Source organism: Aythya fuligula, chromosome 12 (assembly GCF_009819795.1).
Source record: "Aythya fuligula isolate bAytFul2 chromosome 12, bAytFul2.pri, whole genome shotgun sequence".
Taxonomy (NCBI): Eukaryota; Metazoa; Chordata; class Aves; order Anseriformes; family Anatidae; genus Aythya; species Aythya fuligula.
Window position 1 is genome coordinate 16,543,906 of NC_045570.1, and position 13,972 is coordinate 16,557,877.

Genomic DNA, 13,972 nt, shown 5'->3' on the forward strand with positions numbered 1-13,972 from the left:
TTCCATCGTCAGCTGTCTTGTGAAATGAATCAAGTGCTGTTAGCTTATCTGTAAAACTTCCCTTTTCCAAAAATTTTACGTTAATTTTTCCTTAGACAAAGTGCCGAGATCCTATATCCAAAAGTGATGAGATTGAATGTTTCTAAGCATCTGTTTCACTTTTGAACTTAGTTTTTCTAAGTGGCTTAGAAAACTCTCAGAAATGTTATTTAGACTAGTGCTGGCTGCTATCTCTTGAGTCCCTAGCTCCCTAGTACACTAGTGGGCATTTAGTGTCCAGAAAACCTAAGTAATAAATGCACAAAATAAATCCAAATCATATATACATTAGCAGTGTTTTGCGGTTAAAGTTATGAACAAGATGTTTACACTTACAGTAGGATTACAGTAGGTATTTGTTCTTTTTTTTTTTTTTTTTTTAGTGTAAATAAAGCAAGCAATTCTGCTGGTAACCAGAATGTGTTGCAAATGTTCTCCCTTACTCAGCTAGATTTGACCAAGAAGCTCAAGTCTCCTCACCTGAAACAGTTACAAACTTAATTTCTTAGCACATTGCTTTCTCTGTGGTTGGAGGTCAGGGACCAAGCCTCTAGAGATGCTGTCACCTTGAGCTTCATGTGCAGGCACAAGTCAAAGATTCGGGCACTCCTCAGATCTCCGACCTGGCTTCCTTGGCCTTGCTTCAAGCAGGATGAACGAGATTTTTGTGTTGCATTGGTGAGCTGAGAGCTGGTGGCGCATGGGGCTCGGCGCAGAGGAGGGTGGGGTGAAGGAGAAGGGCAGCAAGGGGATGCCACCCCTTTGGCAAGACCCCTTCATCTTTCAGGGTCTTTCCAGCTCTAATCGGCGAGCTCGGTGATGAGTGCCTCTCTTGGGATGTGAGATCCCTGCCTGGTCTGGAGCTGGGCTTCAAAGCCCAGGCTCTGCTTTTCCCCAGGAGAGCTCTGTTGTGCAGGTGGTGGTGTCTGAGCTGGGTGGCTGGTCTCGGTGTGAGGTGGAAGGTGGTTTGCTTTGGTAGAGGATTTGATTCCAGAGGTGCCGAGTGTGCAGGGTGTTGGTCTGGGTTTGACACTGCTGCTCAGCCATCTCTGCTTTCCTGGCAGCTATGTACCCTGCATGTGATGGCTGAACCATGCGTGAAGCAACTCCTGAACTTTCTCAGTTTGCAATCCAGGTGGTTGCAGATGTTTTGGCAGCTTAGCAACTTGCTTAGGTAGTCCTTGCTTGGCATGGTAGCCTCAATAGCTGCTCCAACTTAATTCCTTCCAGCTCACAAATCAGCATTCTTCAGTCCAGCCAGTTCCTTCACAGATTACTTCTTGAATGTTTTTCTTAACCAGCAGCCTGTGCTGCTGGCTGGCTTCTGGGGATCAGGTTTGTAGGCACCCTTTTTCCCAGTTTCTCAATTATGGGATGGAGGTCGCAGAAGATGGGAATAGCAGTGGTTTTCTTCCCATCACTCCAACTCCCACCACAATTTCCCCCAAAAGATTTTTTCCTCCTTTTCTCCGTGTACAACAGGTTGGTTTTGGAAAGGCTCTAGAACTGCTGACCTAAGGGTAAAGCACAACAGTTGGACTGCACAAGTGGAAAAAAGAAAGAACGCCATAAACACGAGGCTTCAGCCTACAGAGGTGAGGGAGGTATGCAGCAGGCAGGCTTTCTCTTCCTCACCTGGCCTCTGTCGAGCCATTCGTGCTCCTAAGTAGTCAGCACTGGATTCCAAACTCTCCTTCTCCTTCTAACCTGAGAAAGGGACATCCTGAAATCTTCTGTTGTAGTACAGCAGGGTCGGTCTGTCTGTCTTTAAATAGTTTGTCAGCAATCCCTAGAGTTTTAGATTTTTGAAAATGCTGTATTGACTCAGCTGATCCTGGTCACTTGATTTTTCAGTAGCTTTGAAGTACATCATCTGTGAATTGAACCCAAATTAATATGTAATTAAACAAAAGGACAGTAGTGAATCTGAAAATAAAGGCAAATTTACGAGCCAGCTCGCTAATAACTGCAGGCAGGTCATAGCCCTTTTGATTTTGACAGCACAAGACTTGCAAGTCGCACTCTGCCTTCTGATTCAGAATTCTTGCTCAAAATATGTTTGAAAAATACATGTTTTCATTAAAGCTACCAAAGTGCCTGGCTTTGTTTTTTATCAACTCTCCTTCCAGAAAGCATCAGGCAGCTTAATTTCTTTCTTTTTTTTTTTTTTCCCTCCAGTATTTCTTGTGCCTGCATGACTTGGTAAATGCAAAAGTATAAAAATTGAGGGGTTTAGGGAATGTTTTCCCTGCTTTGACTGCAGTTCCTCTGGTCAGCTCGATAAATACAGTGTCTGTACAGCCTGCTTGGTTTTGGGTAATGCGCATTTGCCATGCAAAGTGCAGGATGCAATAACAAACACAAGTTGTTCCAAGTGCCAAACTTGTGGTTTCCTCTGTATATAACAGTAATTCAACTCTTCTGTTAAAACACAGAATGCTTAAAATTCACTGTGTTAAAAAAAAAAAAAAAAAAAAAAAAGAATCACTACTTTTTTTTTTTTTTTAACGAATGTTACTTAAAACACTGTAAATCTTTTAATTTTTGTGTAATACTGTTCTGCAGATTTGTGTTACTCTTCACAGCTGCCTTGTGCCATCACTCCATGTGATGCATATGGACACGCTGCTCTTTATTGGAGCACTAGTGCCATGCAAGTATATAATGAATGGCAGCTGACAATAGGTTTTAGTATATAAAATTATACATATTTAGATAAAGTACAATTCGTTTGAATTAATCTTATCTGCAGAAGGAAAGTTGTGTCCCAGAAAATGTGAATATAACCAGGGACGCAGGCGTACTGAAGATTTTACTGAAGGGATGTTTTTGTGCCACTCAGAGTGATACTTCCCAAGAGTTTATTTGCTGTAGAGTATGGATCCTTCCTGCCCCTAAGGTTTTGGGGGTTGTGTTCTCATTTTTGGAGTAATTAAACAGCTTTTCCAGGGGCTGTGTTAAATATGTACATGCTTGTTTTTCAGGTAGAGGCTACTGATTCCATGTGAACTTGGAGTATTTTCTCTTACTGCTGAGGGATGAGTTAAGGCCTGCGTTGCGGTCACTAGTACTGTAGCCTTCAGGCATTTGCCATTTTCTATTGCCCTTCCTTGTTTGTTACTGGAGTCAAGAGCTGGATTGGTGGGGTCTGCACTTCCGTGGCACACTGCTTTGGAAAGAAAAGTAGGGAGGTCTGTGTCATCACTTCACATTGGGAAGCTGAGCTAGCAGAAGCTGACTGGGAGATACCACTGTAAAAACAGTAAGATTTGGGTGAAGCGCTGCTCACTTTCTTTAGAGATCACATCTGTACTCTGAAGTTTGATAGGTTGAATATCTGCTCTCAAGCATCCTTTTTTTTTCTTCCCGAGAAATTTATTACCATAGGAAGGATTGCAATGAAGCTTTAAGGTAATATCTTTGATCAGCTGTGTCCTGTGTGACTCTTGGTAACCTGCGTGTTGCTGTACACTCTGGTAATCAGTTGTCTCAGTTCTTGATTAACAAGTGATCTGAAAGAATACATTAAAACCATTCTAAGTGCCTAATCAGATAAACACTTGCTAAAATGTACTAACGGTAATAGGAACATTAAACTATAAATTGCTACCAACAGGTGATTATGTTGTAAGTTTGTCAATAATACAAAATCTGAAAAGATAGTTTTTAAAATAGCTTGTTCAGGATAGCTGCTTACGAGTTACAAAAATAATCATAACACAGAGTCAGATTGTTTAGGAATAATACTTGAAGGTTAGTTGAAATAATCTATTGAATGTCTTGAAAAATGAGCTGTAAGACTGGAACTTTTCAATGTAAAAGGTTAAAGCTTGTTGCCCGGTATTTCTGCAGGGTTTTGTGTAAATGATACACACCTGCCAGAGCACATCAGTAAATGAACATGCTCAATGCCATTGCCTACCTATGCCCTTGAATTTTCATAATGAAATGAGACAGTACTGAGCCCTTGTAAAAGCTGATGGATTTGATTACAATAATAGGATAGAAAGAAGCATCCCCAATGTAAGTAACATCTATTATTTTATTGATTAAAACCTGAACATGTAATTTTTTAATGCTAGGTGCTTCTGAATCACCATCTAATGCCCTTGATTTTTCTTTGCCTTTCCTCCTTTCCTTTTCAGTCAATGCGAAGACATCCTCTGGTTTTGTCAAGGACAAGTTTCTGTCGTTTGTATTTTTAAACCCAATCAGAGCCTGAAGAGGCTCATTTAAGCAGGCTGTACAGTGGGCTGCTTTTATGAGTATAATTTTTGTTTTTCTGAAATCTGCTGTCACCTGCATGAATTTCAGAATAGGAACAAAAATGTGGAACAATATTGCACTTGATAAAGAGCAAGAGCCATTTTGGAAAGTATAAATTTCTTTATGTGATAGGAAATTAGCTAAACAGACATCACTGGCTGTTACTGAATTTCTCAACTTAATGATCTCATGTGCTAAAGTTTCATCTAGGCAGCTCTGTTCTGTGAATTTACAGGTAATAGTAGGAAAGCATTATCGTTCTTGTCATGTTTTTCACTATTTCAGAAAAAGCAAAGTGTATTTACTTATTGGAATAAGTGAAAAAAATACACCGGGAGTATCTGGCAAGGTGCTCATGTTGAACAGAGCAGCTGAAGATCTTGTTAAAGTTTTGTGCTGATAGGAAACCAAGGGGTAGCCTCTTAAGAAATGTTTTCTCATAATCTTTCAGAACTGGTCTTAAACTAGTCCAAAGGACTCTTCTGGATCGCCTGCAGCGACTGAGATTGTTCTAGCTGTTGTTTAGTTGGGGAAACAGCTGTTAAGTCAATTTTAGGCATTTTTGTTTTTGTCCTCACTAACTTCCCAAACCTAATGATTTACTTCTTGTAATTGCTTTTTGTATTTAGGGGTCTGAGACTATATTTTGCAATTTATGGTTATATGTCAATACCTTAATTTAACTTATTTAAACAACAAGCTGTGTTCTGGTAGACTTCAAGGAGGTGTCTTTAATATCACAGTGTATCTGGGGAGGAAAATTACTTGTACAGTGGCAAGACTCTCCTTTTACTGTGCATGGCCTTGCTGTTTGCATCCCCTGGGGCAAGAGGCCGTTTTTGGCACAGAGCTGGTATAATTGCTGCCCCTTGCTGCCTTTGGGGTGCGGAAGCATGGCTGGGATGTTGCCTGTCTTCAGGTGAAGTCTCAAGTCAGGAAAGTCTCAAGGATGAGAATTTGCTCACCTGAAGCCCTGTTAAACCAAAAGATGCTGGGTGTACCTTGCTGCATAATACTGCTTTCTGGCCTCATTTTTTTTTTTGTCATTTGCTCTTACCTGCAGGACTTAGATTTCACTCTTGCCCCAAATCTACTTCTGAATCCAATGCTTTCACTGCTGTAGGTCGGAGGAAGTCCATGCAAACTTGATCTTCCTGTGCACTGGCTTCTTGTACATCTTAGCATCCTTTAACGCCACTCAGTGCATGTGGGGAGAGTGCTTAATAGATGATGAAATGACATTTCATCAAGCTTGTAAAACTGAGGTGTCTGCAGGTTAAAGATCACCTGAGCAGCTGTAAGTAATCCTGTACGTAGAACACGTGTAGCACACTCCCGTGTATGTTATTTGTGGCTGGAAGTCTGCCTTTTGGTCCATGCATGGGGGGAAGCCCCTATTCCCAGCTACCTCATTTTTTTTGCACTTTGTCAAATCATTTTTTTTAAATTACATTTTGTCCTTCAATAAAAAATAAAACCAGACAAGAAGCAGGGCAGAATGATGCCATTGTCCAAGGACAGTTTACTTTAATTTCATTTTAAATGCATGTTTCTGTACAAAAAGACCAAGGTTGACCTGCAGCTGCTGTAAAAGTAAATAAAAAATTATATTACTTGAAAGTAACTGTTATACTTGTAAATGAGCTAGCAATTGAAAGACTGTCCTGGTGATTTTTAAATAGGAAAAAAACTAAAATGTAGAGGTCTACTTTTTAAAGACAGATTAGATGTTTTTTTTTCTCTGCTTCTACTCTGCACTGTTTTGCCTGTGAACTTGATCCATTTTCTCAATAGAGAGATTCACTGACTTATCTGTAAGGTCAAATTTGGGCTTCCTTACATGCAATTCCCCATTTACTGTATAAATAAATGAGAAAGTGTCCAAATAAACACATTTTCTGCACCTGAGATTATATTTTGGTCATTTTCTTTGGGACCTTCAAGTATGCAGGTTTTTCATCAGTTTAAAGAATTAAAAATATATATATATGCTTTTTTTTCTGATTCTAAAGGTGCTATTTTGACATATTTTTGAATTCCTTACACTGTGCTTGACTTATTAAAGTACCAATGTGAGCTGATAATCAGCTCGTGTTTGTTCTGGTTTTTGTTTTGAGTATTCAGTCCTTCAAAAAAAAAAAATCCCTTTTCATAGACAGCTTCCTAATAGCCTTAATAATAAAAAAATGTAATTGGGAAAAATGCTGCCTTTTTTCTGCCTTTATAAAGGCAACAACAACAACAAAAAGAAATGCTTCACAAGGAAATCTTCCTCTAAAATGTTAAGTAGCAGCTCATACTAACTTTGAATTGAATGTAGCAAATATTGTACTGGCCACGCACAAATAGTAGGGATAAAACAAGGAGCTATTCATGTCCCTGCAGGCCGTACCAATTAGCTACTAATTCCAGAGCCTTCTATTGGCATCATGGTGGCTATTCAGTAAATATTAATCTTCTTGGGCTAGATCCCAGGACCTGGCTGTGTTGTTCCCACTTTGGGACACGCTGACCTATGCGGCTGTTGGAGCATCTGGATGTTGTTGGGCCAGGCCTGAGGTAGGATTTTTGCCTCAAATTTGATGTGCTCAGCCCTCGTTTGAGGCATGCAAATGGCTGGCAATGTCCTCGTCACCCCAGAAGGCTCAACCACGGTTGGGAGGTAGAAGAGGAGCCACCAAATGCTGCTGTGGGGTGGACATCGAGCGGCCCCAGTCTGGTGGTCTGAGGAGGCTCTTGTAGATGTGAGCCGTGGAGGAAAGAGCTGAATTTTAGTCCTGGGTAGGAACCTTGTTGTTGCCCTTGTAGTGGTCTCTGTATTTTTGTTGAATCCCTATCATCAGCTCAGCTTTGTGATTTGATACCTTCACATCGCTGAAAGATTTTGGTTCTGTGGAGGTCAGAAGCAGCAGGAAGAATCAGGGGAGATCTCTGTGAACCTGGCCTATCTTCAGCGTCAAGTTCCTTGTCTTTGCAGAGGCTTCACAGTCCCATGGGTGTAACATTCCTCAGTTGTTAATCTAAAAGCCTTTTAACTCCTGAAAAGTCGAGAGACAGCCTCAGTTGGGTGCTGTGCTCCAGGCAACCCCAGCTTGCCCGGGCTGGCCTTGTCCAGGAGCCACAGGCTGGTGGCCTTCGTGAGGAGCTGCTGCGTTCCCTGCAGCACGCAGGGAAACAGCCAGAAAACAAGAGACACAGGGAGCCCTACTGAGCCTCCACACCCCTGATCCCCTTATTTTAGGGAAGGCTGACGAGGAGCACCATTCCCAGGTCTGCACGCAGCCTGCGTGCAGCCTGAGCCTTGCGGCTGCTCCGCAGCAGCAGGGCTGAGGAGATGTCCCTGCTGCCCGTAAAGTTTGTGGGCTGACTGCTATCAGAGACCCAATGTGGTGTTTTATTGTACTTAAGTACACTAGACCAACACATTGGATTTAAATCGAAGTGTTGGAGGCTCTGGAGCCTTTTCTGCGGGATAGGACAAGTGTAGGCCCAACTATCCAGGGAGCTCCTGGCTGCCTGGTTTTCCACCCTCCCTTTTATTTTTCTGTAGTAAACAGAAATGTGTAGTTGCCTCCCAGTTTCCTTACTTAATGTTTAGGAATCTGAAGTTGGAGCCTGATAATTTGAGATCTTTCTTTTGAAGGCAAAATTTAAGTAAAATTTATTCAAATTAGATGCTCTACCTTCAGAGTTTTCTCTCTATAAACCTTGTTTATTGAGTACCATGAATCTTGCAGGGTTGGACTAAAGAATTAAAATCCATTTGTGAATGATGGCTAACTTACTTAGTATAAATTTGTACTATACCAATCTTCTCTTTTAGCATAGGAAAACAAAATAACAACTGCCTTGATTAACAAAGTCATGAAACCAGTATTCCGTGAGCCAAGCAGCAGGAGGGATGTCAGGCTTTTCCTGAGCATATTGCTACCGCTCTCATGAAGGTTCAGCCTTCTGTCAAATGTAAGGTACTAATGATTATCAGCATATTGTCAGAATATATCGTCGCCTTTTCTACACAAATAAGTCAGTGATACGGTAGAAACACTCACCTGGTCATGTTTACCATCACTCTATGCAGCTTGACAGCTCGGTTTACTCCCATCATCCAGCTGTCATGCTTCGAATTCTGCATTACAGATGTGCTTACTGTTCCAGGCTTTTTATATGCATACGTTTTCTGTGTGTCTTTCTGTGTGGGAATTGAGTCTTTGCTTTTTTTTTTTTTCTTCACTGAGGGCCAGGCCTTGGAACACTCTGTCCTATGTCTTTTCTTAGAGTGAAAACTAAGAAGCAAGCACTCTGTCTTCAATCAAACTATGCAATATAGAGCTCCAGAGCTGGATTCCTTATGGTACAGAGGGTACACCACTCTTGTGTCCTTCCTAATCCAGTCCTTGATCCAAGGTTAGGAGAACTTGTACTAAATGGCTGCCCAGGAATCTTGTATGCAGCTCTTGTTCACTGGTTTTACTCCTCCTTCCCCTGCCTTCTCTGTCCAGCTTGTTAGGTGTTTTGTCTGAACTAAGTGGTGTCAAAGTGTATCCCCCCTGTCAGTGCCATGTTGTTGCTGGTTGGAACTTGTCTTGTAAATCCACCAGTGCAGTTTACCCACTAGGGTAAGTCAGGGGCCACTTCACAGCGTTTGCATCTCTTTGCTCTAGAGTGCTTTAGGCATTTGGGGTGGGCTGTGCCCCTCCAGGTAGGTCTAGGTCTTGCTTATGTCCCCATGATCAGTTGTGGGTCTGGTGCTTACAGGGATGCATAACTGTGATGTCTCAAATTCAGTCTAAGTTTTCATTTCCACTGCTTGTGCGTGTGTACACGTGCTTGATTTTGCTGCTTCCATTGCAATTCAGGGATAAATGCCCATGTGGTCAGGACAGTTGTTGAAGATTCATTGTTCCCCCGTTGTGTCATTTTTCCAGTGAAGTTTGTTCCTTGTGTTCCTCTTCGTGCCCCTACTAGATACTATTAACATCAATACACTTTTTCCCCCCAGGTCTACGTCCTGTGAGTTGCTCTCCTCTACCCGTTTATCTTGTCTTCTCACATTTATAATGCCTTCTTCTGAGTAGTTTACTTATATTTGTCATTTAATTTAACCCACGATGTACCTCATACTGCTTCTCCTTCCTAACTCCACGTCCTAGTTTGTCTTTCTTTTAATTCAGGTTAACCTTTATTTATTTCCCTGATTTCAAAAGATTTCTGTGTATGCACAGGAGAGAAATAGCAAATTTCTCTTCAGATGTCTGTGTCTATTCCCTCCCTGGCACATACAGTGTGAGGGATTCAGACTTCGCCATCCCTAACCCCAGGCTTTTCTTAGAGCTAGGCAGAACAAAGTCTGAAGGTGTTTTTTTATTTCTTTTGGTAATTGACAATATTTGGAGATTTTCTTCTTCAGAAGTAGCCACTGCAGATAAGCAGTTGGCCTGCAAGAAGTTTGTTATGCTTCCATATTCAGTATTTTTAATTGAGAAGCAAATTATTTATTTTGGGGAGAAATGTAAATTTTTTTGTATTTGTATGTCAAAGTGGCCTTTATAGGAAAAGCACATAAAATATTTAGATTAAAATTGCTTAGTTGTGTAATTTTAGTGGGGATTTTTATATTGACAGGGTTTCTATGCATTTTTCAAAATATACTTACTGTTTTGTGTTTAAATTATTGGAAATATTTTTAAAACATATATTACCACATTTTCCATGGCGGATCCCTTTACTATCGTTCCTTTTGAATACTACAAAGATTTAATTAACCCTGTAAATTAATTTTCCCCCACAAATATTTGCATTAAGTCAATACGATGAGTTACAACATGGGTATGTAGCTTTACGGGAATAATCCTCATAGCGTAGCTTAATTATGGAGAGACTTTTTTGAGAAGGGCAGTGCGCAGTGTTTCAATTGCACTTAAAAGACTAAGTTAGCAAATAAAGTTCTTGCTGTACCTCACTAGGTTGTTTTCATTTTTTTTTCCATCCTATATTGTTTACACAGTCATTATTAAATATGTGCTATTTATGCAGTATGCAGTTCTCCTTCGTTTGTTGGGTTAATACCAACATTAACGGATAGGGAAAGCTTCAGAACATGTACGGTGTCCTACGGGATACGATGTGAGTTTGGGGGAGGGAGGAGAGAGAAGCTAGATCCATTATTCTATTTTTTGCATTTAATTGTGTACACATTTTCACGCTAACTGAAACTAAATTAGTAGAGCTTTCTATTGAATTGTAAGTAAAATTAGTGTTTTAAGGCGGGGGGGAGGGCTGGGGACAACGAAGGGGCTTAGAGAACTGGGCAAAACTACCCTCTGAGTTGCACTACAGCGTTTGTGCAATTGCCTTGACTGCCTATGCAAAGTATAACCCGAGTTGGATACATCGGACCCTTCCATTATTGCTCTGATTTTACTTTCTGTTCTCGAGGTGTTATCGTAAGGCTTGCTGAGTAGAAATTTCCAAGGAATGTTTGTCAACCGATGCCTCAGTTTTATCCTTTTCTGTACGCGTTTTATTTTTCGCTGTTGTTTCAGTTTGATAAGAGACCCCACGTCGCTCATAGGTTAGCGTTAAGTGCAAGCTTTTAGGCCTAGTAACAAATGAACATTGCATGCTACCACGTATCCTCAGAACTGAAGAAAAATGTGCAATTTTAATGGCACTTTGACCTGTTGTTGAAACACTGGGTTTTGCAATGGAACAAACTCTCAACAATTGAAAACACTCTGTCTGTATTAGATGTCTTGAAAGTGAAGAAAAAGGCAGTTACTCAAATTGTACCCACAGATAATTTGGTATCGATTTTTTTTTTTTTTTAAGAACTTTATGATCTGTTATTAGAAAAATACACGTTTCTTGGTTTACTTTAGTTGCCATAAGTTGCCCAGTGCAGAGTCTGGTCCACCTCCATCCATTTATTTTCATGGAGTAGTCGCACATAAAATTGTAACAGCAAAGCAGAGAAACGGTTGGGTTCCTTCCCGGTAACCTTGCTTGCAGAATTGCTTTGTGGCTCGCACATGATACAAAAAGGGACGTGAGAATTTTCCTGGATTAAGTAGCACTTGCTTTGTTTACGTGTTCAGTATAACGTTGGGTGACTAAAGGGAGGTTCCCTTTTTAAAGTATTTGAATTGTGCTTTGGGGACTTAGTTGCCACTGTGCAAATTGTGCTGTAATATTGTACCAAGGATCAGTGAAAGTGTTTTATCTTTTTTAATGTTGTTTGTATTTGACCGGGTTTTATAAATGTAAGAAAACAGAGTGTTGTATTTTGATCTGAAATTTGCGTATGGTAAAGTAACTTTGCTTTATGTATTGGAGGTTTGTTCAGAACTTGAATTATTTTATAGAAGGGTACAGACCAAAATTAATTGTCTTAAAGGTGTTTAATAAACTAACCAAATAAAACATTGATGGTTTGAAAACTTGTTAACTGCTTCATATCAGTTTTTTGTTGTTTCTATTTTTAAAGGAAAGGAAAAACGCAATTCAGGATTTTTTTTCTCAAGGTCTTATGAAGAATGAAAAAAAATGCAGTGGATTTTATAAATATCATCTCCCATGAGTTATCTGTCTTATTATTAAACATACCTACATGCCAAAAGTTTAATCAAAGGGGAAAACCCAAAGGAAATCAATGGAGGAGGAAAGGCAAGGGAACTCGAGGGGGGCGGGAGCCATTCCTCTGGGCTCTGTCCAGGCAATAAATGCCCACGGCTGCGGGTCGTGGTGATGGCCACGCCAGGGGAAATGCAAGTGGGAAGAAGCTTCTGCTCACCTGGAAAAGCTCGGAGAGTTGTTTGAAGGTCTCTCTTCTCCTCTGCAGTCACCTTCGTTACTCCTCCCAAGTACTGCTGCTTTCACGTGACCTTTAAAGCCAGGAGCAAAGGAGCTGAAGCACAACTGCTCCCAAGGGCAGGTACCTGGAGCTCGTTCCAGGGCTGCCAGATACTTGGCGACCCTCATATGCTGTGGCGTGTGCGTGTAACCTCCTGAGGTCAGAGACGAGACCCAGGCGTTGTAAGGTGCCAAGCAGCTTCCTTCGTGTAGGGCTTTTCCCTTCGAGCGTGTGTGTGCCACTGCCTCTGCTTGTGCTCCAACAGAGCTGGAGCAAGGGGTTTGGGCTGTTTAAGAGGAGGGAGCCCTACTCCAGTACCTCTGGTCTTCAGGAAAAGCCATGATTTCACCAAGCTCCATGTACCATTTTTTAAAATAAAAAGACATCGAGGTACGGCCAGATGGATGCAAAGAAAAGCCAAGGTTTGGGGTGGCTTTGGCTGGGGGAGCAGGGTGGGATGGCAGTTCCATGGCTCCGAAAGTGCAAAAACGGGTGCTGTGAGCACTAGAAAAGACAGTGGGGAATAGGAGGGAGAGGTGGGTGTTTGCTGTTCAGTGCACAAGCCATCCCAAAGCGGAGCACAGGTCCTGAACCGCCAGCCAGTGTGGTGCAGAGAGCCTGAGGCCTCCACTGTAAACACGGGCTGATGATAGGGAATCTAATGTTGATTTACCTTTGTTGCTGGTGTTCCCATGGTTATGGCTGCGTAGATGGGCTCTGCCATATCTCCTCTGTCTTACTGCTTCTTGGAAACAAAGAGACGAGGGTGAACTTGGATTTATCTTTATTCCACGGCCTGGAATCCTAATAGAGGATTGCTGCTTGGCTCCCTTTACCTTTTGCGCACTGCGGAGGTATAACTTGAAATTTCCATTTCTTCCTCTTTATCCCCTTCATTTTATTTTTTATCTTTCTAAAGTGGCTCAAAATACATCCAGACGCAGTTTATTTAGTGGGGCTGTTCAGCCGAGGCGCTCAGTGCCGGGGAGTGAAGCTGCCCTGGGCCCCCTGTGATGTCTGTGCCCCAGGCAAGCTCGGTCACCCACTGCTGGGAGCACAGCAGCACAAAGGGACTTCTACTGCCCTGAGCAGTGTCCCCCCAGCTCTCTCCCTAGCAAGGGTTAGGAGCTGTGATGCTGCTGGGGGAGCATCCCCAGCCCTGCGGAGCCAGGCTCTTCCCAGGAGGTTCCTCCTTGCCAGGAGGTGCCACCTGTGGCCTCTGCAGAGCCCAGGGGTCTGAGCAGGCTCCACCAGGTGCTGTTTCCAGTTGAAGAAGAGAAGAAAGGCAGTGTGGAAGGAGGGGAAGCTGCCACGGCGTTCTGCAGAGCAGGTAAGCAGCTGCTGGCCCCAGCATCCCAAAAGGAGCAGCGAGCCCTGCGTCCACCACTCTTTGTGCCGCCAGCTCAGTGCTTTGGCACAGCGACCACTGGAAGCAGTGGAATTAACTGAAGAATGAATTGCTGCTCCAAACTCAATAGCCCTTTACCTCCTGTCTGCAAGTTGCTGTAAAGTCAGAGTCAAAACTACTGCAAAGTCCCCAGGGACCTGGGGAAGGAGCAGGTAACTCAGCTGAACGTTGTTGCCACTCGGCAGATCTTGATGGCAGCTCCAGGTGAAGGCAGTGGCCGCAGGATCCGACCGGTTGTTTTTGCTTTTTCTCCAGCGTATTTGGACTCACACGGGCCTGCCTCTGTCACACGTGGTCTCAGAGGAATCGTGAACCCCAACACCGTGGGCTGGGCTGAAGGAGTTGGCTAATGGAGAATTTACGGTAAGAGCAAATGTATTTTTAACCACCAGGATATGCTTATCGTC